The sequence below is a fragment of the Lactuca saligna genome, chromosome 1 (assembly GCF_052625555.1).
Source record: "Lactuca saligna cultivar CGN05327 chromosome 1, ASM5262555v1, whole genome shotgun sequence".
Lineage (NCBI taxonomy): Eukaryota > Viridiplantae > Streptophyta > Magnoliopsida > Asterales > Asteraceae > Lactuca > Lactuca saligna.
The window spans coordinates 84766406-84782599 of NC_136417.1; positions in this window are offsets into that span (position 1 = coordinate 84766406).

Genomic DNA, 16194 nt, shown 5'->3' on the forward strand with positions numbered 1-16194 from the left:
ATGAGGCCTACTAACAGTAAGACTGACTTTTACTCATACATATATATATATATATATATATATATATATATATATATATATATATATATAATGTTAGACTTTTAATGTTATATATAGTATAGGGTGTATTTTACACTTTTAAAATACTAGGTGGTTTAAAAAAAATAATAATTATACTTTTAATTCAATTAAATTTCAAACCAAAACTTTTATGGATTTATTAAACCTCTTTTAATTATACACCTTAATTAATTAATAAAACCATAAGGGTGTGATTTGAACTTTTTCAAAAACATTACTAGGGTTTTAGAATTTAACATTCCTAATTAAACTTTTAATCAACTTTTAAATTCCAAAACTTGAGGGCAAGTTTTGAAACATTTCAAAACATTAGGTTTTAGAATTTAAATATACATCAAAATCAAACTATTTAATCAAAATTTAATTTCCAAAACTTGAGGGCAAGTTTTGAACCTTTTTTCAAAACATTAGGGTTTCAACTATTTAAATTTCAAAACAACAAAACTTTTGGGTTCAAATTTAAACTATAAAACCTAAGGGGCAAAATATGAAACTTTTCATAACAACAAGGATCAAATAACAAATAATTCAAATTAACATTTAATCACATAATTATCCATATTTGATTTATTTAATGATTTCTTGCAAAACAATTTATCAATTTAATCAAAATAATTAATCAATTATCACATAAGGAAACAATTATCTTATTGGATGATAAATATCTTCAATTAGATCAAAATTATAGTCAAATATATCATATAATCGGATTAATATTGATCCAACATGATAAGGTAACTATCCATAAGCAAAAACAGCAAGAAAACCCGAGATACCTTCCATCCGACGAGTTGACTCGTCGAGTCAAGCTTGGACTCATCGAGTCAGCATGGACTCGGTGAGTTCAGCTATGGACTCGGTGAGTCCAGCCTCCAAAACTCCAAAAAACGAATTTTTTGAACATGTGATGCATCAATACAATTGAAACCAAGCTAAGGTCTGATACCACTGATGGGTTTTGGTCATAAGACATCCTATGTGCTCATACAAACCCTAATGCTTGGATCTAGGTTTCTCTATTGTACATGCTTTGAATCCAAGACTATAAACCCTAATTCTAGCATTCAAGTAATCATATTAACATAAGAATAGGTTTATGATGTTACCTTGATTGTTATGTAGCAATAACAATTCCAAATCTCCTTGTATTGACTTTGGAAAGCTTAGAGTCACAAGTGTCACTCCTCTAATGGTTCACAAACACCATAAGCAAGAGGATGAAGAGGAGAGAGGTTAGAGGCTGCCCAAAAAACGTGTGAAACCCTAACAAGAAGCTTAGCCACGTTTTTGAGCCTTAAGGGGTCTTTATATAGTTGGGCTATTAGGGTTATCTAACAAGGAAACCCTAAATTAGATGCTTAAGCCTTTAGCAACCCATGGACCCTTCTAATTAAGGCCTTGGACGATTTCATATGGGCTTCCCCCATAGAATTTGTCCACCTTATAATATAAGGCAATCCATGGCCCAAATTGAAATTATCTTATAATTACAATTCCAGTCCCTTAAGTTTAATTAATCTCTTTTAGTCACAAAACTAATTACTAATTAATTATTGACTAATATTAATTAAACAATATGATTTCTCCTTTAATATATGATTCTCATAATATATTAATAAATCATATTTAATCCTTTCTCTCCATAATTAATCCTATCAAGTTGCTTTGGTGAAGGCAACCCAAAAGGACCATGGACCATCAGGTCAAGTACATACCAAAATAGTTATGGACTTAGACACTAATCCAACAGCTTCACCTTAAGAACTTGTTTATAAGTCTTCTCCTACCTTTGATAAGTTTAGAGTTTTGGATGTTTGTGATTTGCATCAAAATTGAATAATTCGGATAACTTTTGAGAGAGCTGATAAATTTATATTTCTTGGTTATTTATCTGATAAAAAGGGATATATATAGTTCTTATTCTTGATTCAGATCTTTTTTTTTCCATGGATGTAATATTATATGAATCTGTGTTTCCTTTCAAGCTAAAGTCTTCATCTATGACTAATAAATCCAATGCTCCTTTGTGCTCAAGTGATCCTTTTCCTATGATGATTCATTGTATTCTAGTTCTTTACTTGATAATTCTAGTATAGGCAACTTGAGAGATGTCCATCAGTTGGATGGTGCTAGTGTAGACCAGTAACTGGGTGAGACTAGTCCGTTTGATGTCAGCAACCAGACTATCGAGGACATGTGCCTCCTTCTAGTGAGATGTTTCTTAGTTCCTCTACATTGACTGAGAAAAGTGGTTAATATAATACAAATCCTTCTGAAGGTCAGTCTACTAGGGATACTAGATCTGGTCATATTATACACATGCCAGCTAGATTCAGTGACTATGTTGTGGAAGGAAAACATAAGTATGGAACTAAACGATCGGTTAACTACTCTTCTGTTAATAATGATTTTTTTTGTTTTAAATCTTAATAAAACAATTAAACTAAAAACTTATAGTGAGGCTACTTTAGATCCAAATTAGATAAAGGCAATGAATGAAGAAATGGAGGCTCTTTATAGCAATAACACTTTGAAAATTATTGATCTTCCAAAAAGAATAAAAGCCATAGGTCGTTGTTGGATTTATAAAATCAAATATAACTCTAATGGTGAGATAAAAAGGTTTAAAGCTAGACATGTAGCAAAAGGATACAGTCAACCAGAAGTTATTGACTATGAGGAGACATTCTCTCCCGTAGCTAAAATGGTCTCTATAAGTTGTTCATCATTCTTGGCGTTTATATCAACTTGACATAAATAATGCTTTTTTATATTGTGATTTATCTGAAAATTTTTATATGGAACTTCATAAAGGATATCATTTCAAGGGTGATATCAGAGTTTGTAGACTAATAAAATCACCTTATGGTCTTAAACAAGCTCCTACGAATTGGATTGAAAAATTATGTCATTCTCTTTCAATTTTTGGGTTTAAACAAAGTATAAATGATTATTCTTTGGTTGTTAGAAATCATGAAAATATAGTTGTAATTTTGTTGGTTTATGTTGATGATATTATTATCACTAGAAATTGTAATGTGGAGTTAGAGAATGTTAAGAATTTTTTAAATTCATAATTTTTTATAAATGATCTAGCAGAACAAAAATATTTTTTGGGAACTGAGGTTATTAAAACTGATAATGGAATTTGTCTAAAACAAATAAAATTTTTTTTAGAACTTTTACATGATTTTGGAATGCTTGCTTGTAAACCTGTTAAAACTCCTCTTGAGACAAATTCGGTTTTTAAACAAGAATTTGATTTGGATAGTTCTGATTATGTAGTAAATATAACTGAATTTAAGAAAGTAATTGGAAAATTCATTTATTTTACTATGACACGTCCATACATTTCATATGTTGTTCAAATTTTAAGTCATTATATGCATAAGCCATTTAAGTCACATTTAAATGTTGCATTCATAATTTTAAGATATCTGAAGGATAGTCCAGGTAAGGGTGTTCATATAACAAAAAATAGTTCTCTAAATCTTGTTGCTTTTGTGGATGCTGATTGGCCGGGCTAAATGTCTATTTAGTCTTAGATTAGTTACTGGTTTTCTTGTATATTTTGGAGATTCTCTTGTATCCTGGAAAAGCAAGAAACAAAGTATTGTGTCTCGTTCTTCAACTGAGTCTGAATATAGAGCATTAGGTTTTGTGGCTTGTGAAGTAATATGGATTTTGAAATTGTTATTTAATTTTTGGATAACAGATTTAACTCTTGTAGATAATTTTTGTGACAATGAATCTGCCATTAAATTGGCATTAAAGCCTGTGTTTCATGAAAAAAAATCAAACACTTTGAAATTGACCTTCATTTTATTCATGAAAGGATTGAAAATGATGTTTTTGAAACAAATAAAATTGATTCTTTAAATCAAAATGCAAATATTTTGACTAAAGCACTGGGTTTTGCTAAGCATGAATATATTTCTATTTGTCTTGGTTGTATTGACGTTTTTAACAAATAATGAATCTGTTTTTGAATTAATGTTTAGTTTGTGGGGGGTTGTCGAAATATATCCTTCTCTTATTGCCATGAAGGGTGCCGGGTTTACACGCGGATCTTGGGTCGCTCCATCGAGCAGCTTACCTGACGTATTTAATGTGTTATTGTTTCTTATTTGGTTCATTCATTCATTTCTAATCTGTATAACTCTCTCTCTCTTTCTATCGCTATCTCTCTCCTCTTGTATTAGGGTTCTCAGTATTAGGGTTAGATAGATTTAGAGGTTCTTCATCTGTGAGATTGTTCTTGAGGTTTATGTAATCATCTGAGGGTGAGTGTGAACGCAGAGAGGTTTCAGTTGTAAGTTGATGTATGATTGAACTGGTTTATAGTGAATAAATTGTTCAAGTTAGGAATCGTTGGTGTTTTTAACTTTCTTTACAATATGCATTAGTATTGACTTTAAACGGGCATACACAAACTAAAGGATTAACTTCTTGTGCCTTCATCCAATCTTATTGCAATCAGGAAAAATATGAAGTAAAATATAAATAATGGTAAATAAACAATCAATATAATGATGAAAACTATGCAATAGATCCAAAATGAAAACACATGCAGAATCACAAAAACGTTACTGCTTTAGATTGTTGTGCTTTGAAACACAATTTCTTCTTGAGGTTTACAAGTTGATCATATATCTCACCATCATCGTGAAATTACATGGTTAACCTTTTTTAATAGTTACACCATGAAAGTTTTACATATTTATACCTTATTTTACCATTGCAAACATGTTTATATATGAACCAGAAAAGGGTAACAAGGTAGAATTTTCTGCCAATATTACATGTCATATGCTTTACTTGATACAAATAATAACAATTCTGAGCATATGAAGAATAATGCATCCATCGGATCTATATATTCAAAGATACAATAATACTCATAGATACAATCGATCATCATCCTAAACAAAAAGAAAAACTAAGATTACAATTCACACAAAACGCGAATAAAGAAAGGTTTAAAGTCTATTTTTCAGTCATAATACATGTAAATACTGTACTTACTCATTATGCAGATTGTTGGTAATTTTAGTGTTATCAACATATTTTAGTGTAGTTATTACTGATAATGAGATAGACTGAGATCCATTTACTAATCGAGACAGGTTTTGTAGGGAGCACACTCGAAGTGATAAATGTGAACTCAGGTATACAAGGGTTCGGGGGTAGCTCTCATGGGAGTAGGGTTCGAAGGGGTTGCACCCTTGGCAGGTTCTAGGGGCAGCACCCCTAGCAGGGTACATGGGGCAGAGACCCTGGCGGTTATGTCTAAAGAACCATATTTTAACCATCTTTTAGGAGCCAAAATGTATGTAACCACCAAGAAACTAATTTCCAACCGATTTCTTACAACTATATAAGAATGATGAATGTTCATGAAATTAGGTTGGAACATATATAGATGAAATTCATACTTTTGATTTGATTAATTGATATGTGCATATCCAGTCATGTATTTTATGCATATTTCATAATACTTTTAGCTATAATTATGCTTAATTTGGGACAAAAGGTACCTATTATGTTTGAAATATGTTTTGTAGCTACGAAGACATGCTCGTGATGAAAATGAAGCAAACGTGTAGCAGGAAGCAGGAAAATGTGAGCTTAGCAAAAAAGACACAAAAAAGGATGTTGTTGGACAGCTTGACCCTGCATCAGTAATTTGACCATATCTCATGACTCGTAACTCCTATTGACGTGATTCAAATGTTCTGAAAACTAGACATAATTGTAGACGAATTTTGTGTTTTGAGAAAATGTTGATTCCCAACAACCACGACGTGGTGACACAACTACGATGTCCTGAATGGAATCTTTGTGACTCCTAACGATGGCCATAGAGATTTTCTTGAAGACCACATCATGGTAGAGGCCAACCATAACGTGGTGACCGGATTTTGGTAATAATAAATATTGTGGACATTAGGTCGATTCCAGAGAGTAGAGGGCTAAAGGTCGTGACTATTAACGAAAAAGTACCCTTCCAAGACCCCTCGGAGGGAAGAATTCAACTAGAGATCAAATTATAAAGAGATTAGAGCAAGACTTCACATCTATACATTCAATTTGGTTAGCTTGATTATTTTTAGCTTCGTTTACCTTTTTTTATGGGTTCATCAGCTGTGATTATGGGCTAAATACCCATGCTTTCGTTTAGATTAAAAGAACTCCTAAATACTATGTATTTGCAACATCCCAATTTTCAAGGCAAAAAATTTCGTTTTAAAATAAGTAACTTATAAAATCGTTTATTGAAAACATCATCAATATCATATCAATCCATAAAACCATAATAAGCATGTCTCAAAATCATATCATCGAATAGTAATAAAATCACAGTACAATCCCATGAATCTCAAAATATGGAATCCTCTGTGTGTGTGATACGCAGCTACCGCGCCAACTCCTTCCCCTTTGACAAAGAGGTACCTGAAACAAAACTAAAAAATGTAAGCATGATGCTTAGTGAGTTCCCCTATCATACCACATAACACATACAACATATCATACATACTTTCGGACAATTCTGGGATGACCGACCTACCCTATCCAACCATTCTGGGGTGCTGACCTACCCTGTACGGCCATTCTGGGGCACCGACCTACCCATTTCAAGCAGTTTTGGGGTGCTGACCTACCATCCGGTTTCTACCAACCGGATCCGGAGACTATTTCACCCCTAATACTACTACTATACATATCATAACATAATCATACTGTTGGGAATATCTTGGGTGTCCGACCTACCCTTCGGTCCTAACAACCGAACTTAGTGACTATTAGCCTCCTACTACCACTATCACATATAACATATCATGCTAGCACATAAACATATCAGGTAGTATCAAACCAAACAATTATGACAAAGTCAATCGTCTCAGTATAATCAACTACTAGTGGGATGGCCTTGGTACCTTAGACCCACTTCTACTGGAAGGTAACTCACCTCAATATCGTGTAGTGTCTACACTATCCTCGGTATGGAAATCAACTCTACTCAACTCCTCAATTCCTATAAAACAACCTTTCATAATTACTATCTCATAATCTTAACCCTTGCAAGGGTCAACTCAAGTCCAAGTCAAGGTCCAAGTCAAAACCCTAGTCAAAGTTAACTTTGGTCAAAGTCAACTTCTGGTTGACTCGAGTCGCCGAGTTGGTCCACCAACTCGTCGAGTTCCCACTTCCATGAACTGCTAAAATCACGACACTACTCACCAAGTCTAGCAAGAGCTTGACGAGTTCTCCGTCAACAAAACATCGAGATGTTCTTCAACTAGCTCGCCGAGCTCATCCTTGAACTCGTCGAATTCATCTTCATCCGAATGAAGGTGTCTAGTTTATGACTCGTTGAGTTCTCCTTGAACTCGTTGAGTCCATGTTCATGTGGTTGGGACATGGCCTTGAACTTGTCGAGTCCGTTAATCTCCAAGTCTATCACGAATCCCAATAGGCTGAGTTTTCCTTCAACTCAACATATGACCATTTCCAGAAGGAGTTTGGAACGAACATCAATCTGACTCACCGATTCACATGAGTGACTCGTCGAGTCCCTCTATATCCAAAACTATATAGTTGATATTAGTTGGTCTCAATGCATCCACAACACAAATCTGACCTCCTAGGGTCCATAATACACGTAAAGTTCCAATCTTGATGTCCATGCATGGGGTATTTAGCCCAAATGGCCCTTAAATGGGGTTTACAAGGTGTATGGGGTGCTTATGGAAATAAAGTTGGCACCTTTAATCCATGAGAATCCTGAATGGTTCTAGATCTGAAGTCATGTCCTCTTAGACCCACTAAATCCCAAGTATGACTCTATAAAAGCATAGAAAGTGTAGAAATGAGCCCTAACTAGAGATCTACGAGATAGATGGTCAAGCTTTTAGCTTTATACCTGAAATGAATTGGAAATGTGCCACAACCTTTAGATCTTCTTGCTTCCTCTTGATTTCTGAAACTTCCTTCTTCTTCTCCAACTTCAAATACACACAAAACTCACCATAAAGCTCAAGAACACATAATAAATGGTTAGGATTTCGAGTTAGGGATTTTCTAGCCTAGGAGGGATGATGGAGGCTGGGTTGGGACAAAATAAGGTGTTTAAATGGGGTGCAAACCCTTAAAATTATGGTTTCATCCAGACTGGCCTACTCATCGAGTAGATTAATTAAAAGGTGTGTCCAATATCAAGTCTACTCGATGAGTTGGGCCTCCAATTCGCCGAGTTTCAGAGCAAAACATGAAATTATATATATTTAAATACATACCATGAACCATGTGCTAATGCTCTACCCCACTTATTTCATACTTCTTCCTCGAAGTCGGCTGCTGCATCCGGAAAAAGCTCGGGGTAGTTCTCTCTCATCTCGTCCTCCGGCTCCCAAGTCCATTCTGAGCCCTTACGGTGTTTCCATTGCACCTTCACTAGCTCCACCCTCTTGTTCCTCAAATCCTTCGACTTCCTGTCGAGGATAACTACTGGCCACTCGATGTAGTTTAGGCTGTTATCCACCTGAATATCCTCTAAACGTACTACTACTAAATCGTCTACAATGCATTTCCGTAGCTGGGAGACATGTAAAGTAATATGAATCTAATTAAGTTCGGCTGGCAGGTCCAGCCTATACGCCACCTTGCCCATCCGGGTTGCAACCCTGACCGGCCCAATGTACCTGGGCCCAACTTTCCCCGCTTCCTGAATCCGATGAAGCCTTTCCAAGGAGACACATTCAGGAAGACCATATCCCCGACCTGGAACTCCAAGTCCGAACGACACTTGTCGGCATAACTCTTCTACCGACTCTGAGCAGTCTGAAGCCTGCTCCGGACCTGCTGGATCCTCTTCGTCATCTTGACCACCACTTCGGTGTTCCCCATGACCCTCTACCTAACCTCTCCCCAACATATCGGGGTCCTACACTTCCTCTTGTACAACACCTCGAAGGGAGGATAGTCATTACTCGCATGGTAGCTATTATTGTAGGAAAAATCTGCCAAGGGAAGGTAGGTATCCCATCTACCACTGATGTCTAATATGCTCGCCCGAAGTATATCCTCCAATTTCTAGATGGTCTGCTCGCTCTTACCATCCGTTTGCAGGTGAAAATTCGTGCTAAAGTGCAGACGCTTGCCCAATTTTCATGAAATTTCTTCCAGAATCTGGAAGTAAATTGCACATCTCTGTCTAAAATTACAGAGACTGGCACTCCATTAGGGGCTACAACCACTCGAATGTAGATGTCGGCCAACTTTTCAGCCGAAATGCTCTCCCGGATTGGTATAAAATGGGCACTCTTGGTCAACTGATCCACAATGACCCATATGGAATCCACTCCCCGTGCGGTCCTAGGAAGCTTGGTGATGAAATCCATGGTAATATCTTCGCATTTCCACATGGGGATGTCCAACGGCTGCATCTTGCCATGTGGCCACTGGTGCTCCGCCTCGACCTTCCTATAGGTGAGGCACATCTCGACGTACCAGGCTACATCCCGCTTCATGCAGGCCCACCAGTAGTCTGGAAAAAGATCTTTGTACATCTTCGCTTCCCCAGGATGGATAGAAAACCTAGATTTATGGGCCTCATCCATCAAAATCTACCATACTCCACCCCAGTACGGCACCCAGACCCTCCCGTGAAGGGTTAGCAGCCCGTGGTTGTCATAGTCAAACAAGACCACCTGGCCTACAATCTGCTTGCACTTCCGACGCTTTTCCTGCAAACCCTTCACCTGCTCCTCCCGCATCTGCTCCAACAGTGGAGTAACTACCGTAATCCTCAGATAAATACCTCATATCGGATCCTCTACTGTTTTGTGGCTCATGGCATCGGCCAACACATTGGCCTTGCTTGGATGGTAAAGGATCTCACAATCATAATCATTTACCACATCTAAACACCAACGCTGCCTCATGTTCAGATTCGGCTGATCCATGAGGTACCTCAAACTCTTATGGTCCATGTAAATGGTACATCAGGCCCCGTAGAGGTAGTGTTACCAAATATTCAGGGTGAAGACAACAGCCCCCAACTCTAAATCGTGCGTCGAGTAGCTCGCCTCGTGAGGCTTGAGCTGCCTCGAAGCATAAGCAATAACATACCCTCTCTGCATCAGTATCACGCCCAATCCCGAAATGGACACATCGCAATATACCAAAAAATCCTCCATGCCCTTTGCAAGGGAGAGGATCGGCGCCTCACTTACGCTCTGTCTCAATGTCTCGAATGTTTCCTATGGCTTAGACCCTCAACGAAAGGCCACAACTTTCTTCGTTAACCGGGTCAAAGGTACGACTATCTTGGAGAAGTCCTAGATAAATCTCCGATAATAGCCTGCCAATCCAAGGAAACTCCGTATCTCATATGGAGAATTCGGAACCTCCCATCTCATCAGGTGTCGCACTCCAAAACCAGGAACGGCGGAAACATTCTGGGCGGAGGACGTCATGTAAAGTATCACAACAATGCAAAGTAGTAAACAAGCAACAACATCATCCATTGCGTCAATAGTATAATTTTAAATACAAGTGTGTTCTCTCACAGAATAACAATACAATGAATATTCAAAATAAAAAACGAGTCTTGACTGCTCCGTCTTCACATAACCTGGTCATCGTACCTGTCTATTAGTGACCTAAGAATACAAGTTATTTTGAAAGCGAGTATCAACATAAATTTGTTGAATTCATAAGTATTTAATGTCTTTATTTGTAAATAAAACTTTTAATAAAAGATTTGTAATTGTTTTGTGGAAGAGTTTGTATAAGTATGAAAACCCTAGAAAATCCCATATTTCCTACTAGTATAAAAAGTCGTCCTCAACTAAGACCCAAATGAAAGTAAGTAAATAGTCTTTCTAATGAGACTCGCTGAAAGTAAGTAAGTAGTCTTCTAACGAGACCAGCTGTAAGTAGGTAAGTAGTCTTCTCACGAGACCTGCTGAAAGTAAGTAATAATGTGATTGATAGTCCCCATACTAAAAGTTTTCCTTAGAAGAGATTCTAGGAAACTAAAGGTGACTTCTGGAACGAATCCCTAGGTCGAAATCCACATTTATGTTACGTAATCATATATATATATATATATATATATATATATATATATATATATATATATATATATATATATACACCCTAAACTATACCTATAATAGTTTAATAGAAATATATTAACGTATACCTTTGCTACCCAAAGGTACTAAATTGAATGATTAGAACCTTTATATCTATATATGTATACATAATATATAACTAATACTCAGACGACATTCGGACAACTAACCGATACCCTAAGGCCACATCCTAACGAGGAAAAGGAAACAAGGTGAGTTACCAGTGCTAAGTCCTTCAAACATTATATATATATATATATATATATATATATATATATATATGTATATATATATATATATATATATATATATATATATAGAGACATGATTTTAACAAATCTACTAGGAATAGTAAATAGTATCTCCCAACTATACCTATTATAGTTACTAGTAATGTATGTGAATAACCGAAAGTATACCTTTGCTACCCAAAGGTGCTAAATTGACTGATAGAACTTGTATGTCTATATAGGTATACATGATATATAACTAATATTTAGACGACATTCGGACGAATAATTGATACCCTAAGGCCACATCCCGATGAGGAAAATTAAATAAAGCGCGCTAGTTGTCCTAAGTCCTTTAAACATTACTTATATAACTATACATATATAGGCATGCAATTGACAATATAAAAATATAAATGAAGTTTTGGTAAAACCTTTGAAATTTTAATAAATAAGAGTTCATGACTTGATGTCAGTTTATAAAACGATTTGAAAGTAGTTTTTTGATTAGACAATTTTAAGTATAAGAAAACCTTTGTTTGAAACACAAATGTAGCAAAGTTTAAAAGGAAACATAAAGTAAGTAAGATAGTTTTATAAAGAGTTTTAACATATAAAAACGTTTGAGAAAGTCATTTGAAGTGACATATTTGGTAAAACAGCTAAAAGTGTACTAAATCCATTTGTATGCTAGTTATTAATTAAATGTGATTAATATAACAACTAGCATGATTCAACTTGTATTCCACCCGTAAAAGCATTTATAAACATTTAAAAAGATTTAAAAGGTTAAGTAAGGGGTATGAACTCACCTGTTGTGAGTGGATTAAACGAAAGTGTTAGACAAGGTGCTAGGTGCCAAGTGAAGACTTGAACATACACAATGATGCAAGTTAACATATAATAAACATATATGTATCTAATTAGTCATTTAACAACTAATTAATCAAGTTAAGACACCCTAGGACATGGAAACACTTTGATTCAAGTGTTATAGGTACCAAAGGGTTGCATCTAAGGGTTGTATGGCATGGCATTGGAGTTTATGGCGTAAGGACCACTCCATATGGATTTTACGGCCCAAGACCATTTCCCCATGATTTTATGGTCGTAAACTCATGGTACTAAGTGCCATTTTGTGTTTTGAGGTCTTATAAGCCATGATTGCACATCTAATGATCAAGTCCAAGCCTTAGGAATGTTCGAGATAAGGATAAAGTTCCAATGATTCAAAAGAAGAAGATAAATAACAAATTTTGACTTATATTATTGATATATATATATATATATATATATATATATATATATATATATATATATATATATGAAATGTATTTCAACATATACAAATTGATACATATGACCCCTTTTTATAATATGACAATAGGGGTGATATCAAAGAAAACATTACAACATTTCACACAACCATCACAATGGTTTATGAAACATTGACATAATTGCCATATATAACATTAACTAACTAAGACATACTAACATATACTAATCTTTTAACATAAATTAACTAATAATAATGATTAATTCCTAACATACCCCCTTAATCTAGATTATTTCTTGAAACATCCATCATCTTGATGTTTTGATCTTCAAGCATCATCATTCATCATCCTCACCTCGTTTCTTTTCACAAGGACATCATCATCATCATCATCATGCCATGCATCATCTAGTAAGGCTTGAAGGTCCTCAAAGTGCCATAAAAACAGTATCTCCTTCTTTTGTTTCTTTTCCATAATTGAAATTTCCATCTGCAGTTTCATCCTCTTTCTTTTTCTTGCAATATTTCATAATATGTCCATATCTGTGATAGTAATAACATTGAGTTTCAGATAATGACTTTACATGTTCTTTCCTTTTTGCACCCGTATAAACTTGAAATGCTTTTTTAGAAGGAATGTCATCAAAGAGTCGCATTCTATATTCATGAGATTGTAAAGTCCCCAACAACCTTTCTAAGGATAATGTTGAGATATCCTTAGATTCCTCGATGGCAACCACTATGTCACACCCCCAACTAGAACGGCGGAAACGTTCGGGGGCGGACGACGTCATATTCAGTATCATAACAGTTCATAGAAAGGAAAGTACAAACCACCATATATATTAAAGTTTCCAAGATGTTTACATAATTGTATTCATTACATGTTCAAAAGATAAATACATAAACATCTTTCAAAAGAAGTAATTAACGCCAGCGCGTTAATCCCAAAAGTTGATTTCCAAACCTGCTTAGCGGTTTCCTGAGAATACAAGTTATTTCAAAGAGAAAGTGTCAACAATTAAGTTGGTGAGTTTGTAAGTGGTTTAGAAAAATTGAATGCCATTCCCAAATGAGTGTATGTTTTCCAGAAAACTCAGTATTTCAAATGTAAAGAGTTATGACTTGTCATGTTGAAAATGAATGTATTAGATCCATAAAATCCCATATTTTCCCTAATGGTTGAGATATGAGTTTTTTGTGTTTTCCAAGAAAAACCCTTATTTTTTTAAAAAAGTACGAGATGAATATGAATGTTCGCATTATAAGTTGTAAATAATTGCACCAGGAAAATCCCTTATTTTCCTATTAGTTGTTTGGTTTGTATACAGGAAAAACCCTTATTTTCCTAACATAACTGGCAGTCTCTAAGACCGAAAATCGCAAGAAACCGACGTTCTTAAAAGTTGTGTCATAGTTTTATATAATAAAGCTATACGACGATCGCATTTGTTAGATGAAGAATAGTTTTAATAGCTACTCGTTCATAAAAGCATAATACCATAATAATTGTATATCCGATGAGTTTTATAACCATACTAAACATAATATGCCTGTAACGACGTTCTTCAGGCGTCACAGCGTTATGACAACTGTCACCCCAAAAGACGGACTGTAGCTAACAGTCAGGGCGCGGGATCATGACTTCCCGTATAGATCTATACACATTTGACACGTTGTCCAAACGGGAGACTCTGGTTATAGACAGGACTTGCAGCATTACTTTCTAATAAAGAAAAGTAACGTTTGAAGATATACATGTCTCATGGATTCTCAACTAAGTTTGTATTAAGGTGATAGTTTTGTATGCAAAGTTTATCCTTGTTCACAATGTTTGACAAAGCAAAATCATAAGTTTTTAGAATGTATAAAACGATTTAACAATGAAAGGTACTTTGAAATCATTATATACTTTGTATAATGTCTAATGCACGCAAAGTATGACAAGAGTTTTCCGTAATAGTAATGAGCTCCAAGAGATTTATTCGATAAAACAATTGAAGTGAAACTTTATAAAATACACGATAATAACCGGATGTTTACTTGTATTCCCCCCTAAAAGAGTAAAATCGACCTTCGGGACTTGCACAAAATGACCAGGGCTTCGGGGTAGTGCGAGCACAGAAAACGAGGCAAAACGCAAGAAAAGTGAGAGAGAATGAGCCCTTTTTCCGGGAATCCTCGCATCCCTTTTACAGGGGGCTGGAACCGCCTCGGTACGCGGGGCGTACGCTCGTACGTGGGGCGTACGCGTACGTCACGCATGACCGAGTCCTCGACTGCCTCGCACTTCGGACGGGACGGGGGTAGGCTCGCATAGGGGCGACGTGGATGATCCGAGGCCGTGGCCTCGAGTACGCTGGGCGTACTCGTGTACGCGGGGCGTACTTGCGTGACTTAGACTTCGGATAATACCGAATTTTTGAATAAAAATATATATTAATTATTTATCAAACTTCAAAAATTCATATCTCCTTCATACGAACTCCGTTTTCGACGTTCTTTATATCCACGTGTAGGTGAGACTAAGATCTACAACTTTTGTTTAGATTCCGTCGGCAAATTACGAAATTATTTTTATTATTTATTTATTAAAATGACGTGATTAAGGAATTTCTTTAAAAATTCATATCTTTTTCATACAATCTCCGATTTGAGCGTTCTTTTTATGCACGTTTGTAGTTTAACGATATCTATGACTTTCATTTAGACACCTAAGGTTAGAAAGTGTTTAATTGAAACTTTGCGTTTTTACGTAACTTCGTATTCGCCGGTTTTTGTCGGAAAACTTAGAATGGTCATAACTTCTTTGTTATAACTCGGATTTTTGTGTTCTTTATATGTTTGGAAAACTTAAGACGATACCTATCACATAGTGTACTCCAAACAGAGCTTTTGAATACTTTATTTTTCGATGATATTCTAATCCCGTTTTCAAAGAGGTTACAAGACTCGATCTTTGATGACTTGAAATGCCGGGTTGTTACATCATCCCCCCGTTAGAGGGAATTTCGTCCCGAAGTTTTAATACAAAAGAAAAGTATTAGGGGCTGAGGAAGAGGTGTGGATACTTCTGTTGCATTTGATCTTCTCGTTCCCACGTGAACTCAGGTCCCCTCTTAGCATTCCATCGGACCTTTACTATTGGAATGCGGCTCTGTTTAGTTCGTTTAACTTCCCTATCCATGATCTCGACGGGTTCTTCCACAAAGTTAATATTTTCATTTAGTTCGATTTCATCGAGTGGAATTACAAGTGTTTCGTCGGACAAACACTTCTTCAGGTTTGATACGTGGAATACTGGGTGTACTTTGTTAAGCTCGGTTGGAAGTCGGAGTTTGTAGGCCACTGGACCAACTCTTGAAATGATTTCGAAGGGTCCAATGTACCTAGGATTTAGCTTCTCACGTTTTCCAAAGCGTATCATGCCTTTCCAGGGTGAGACCTTGAGTAGTACACGATCGCC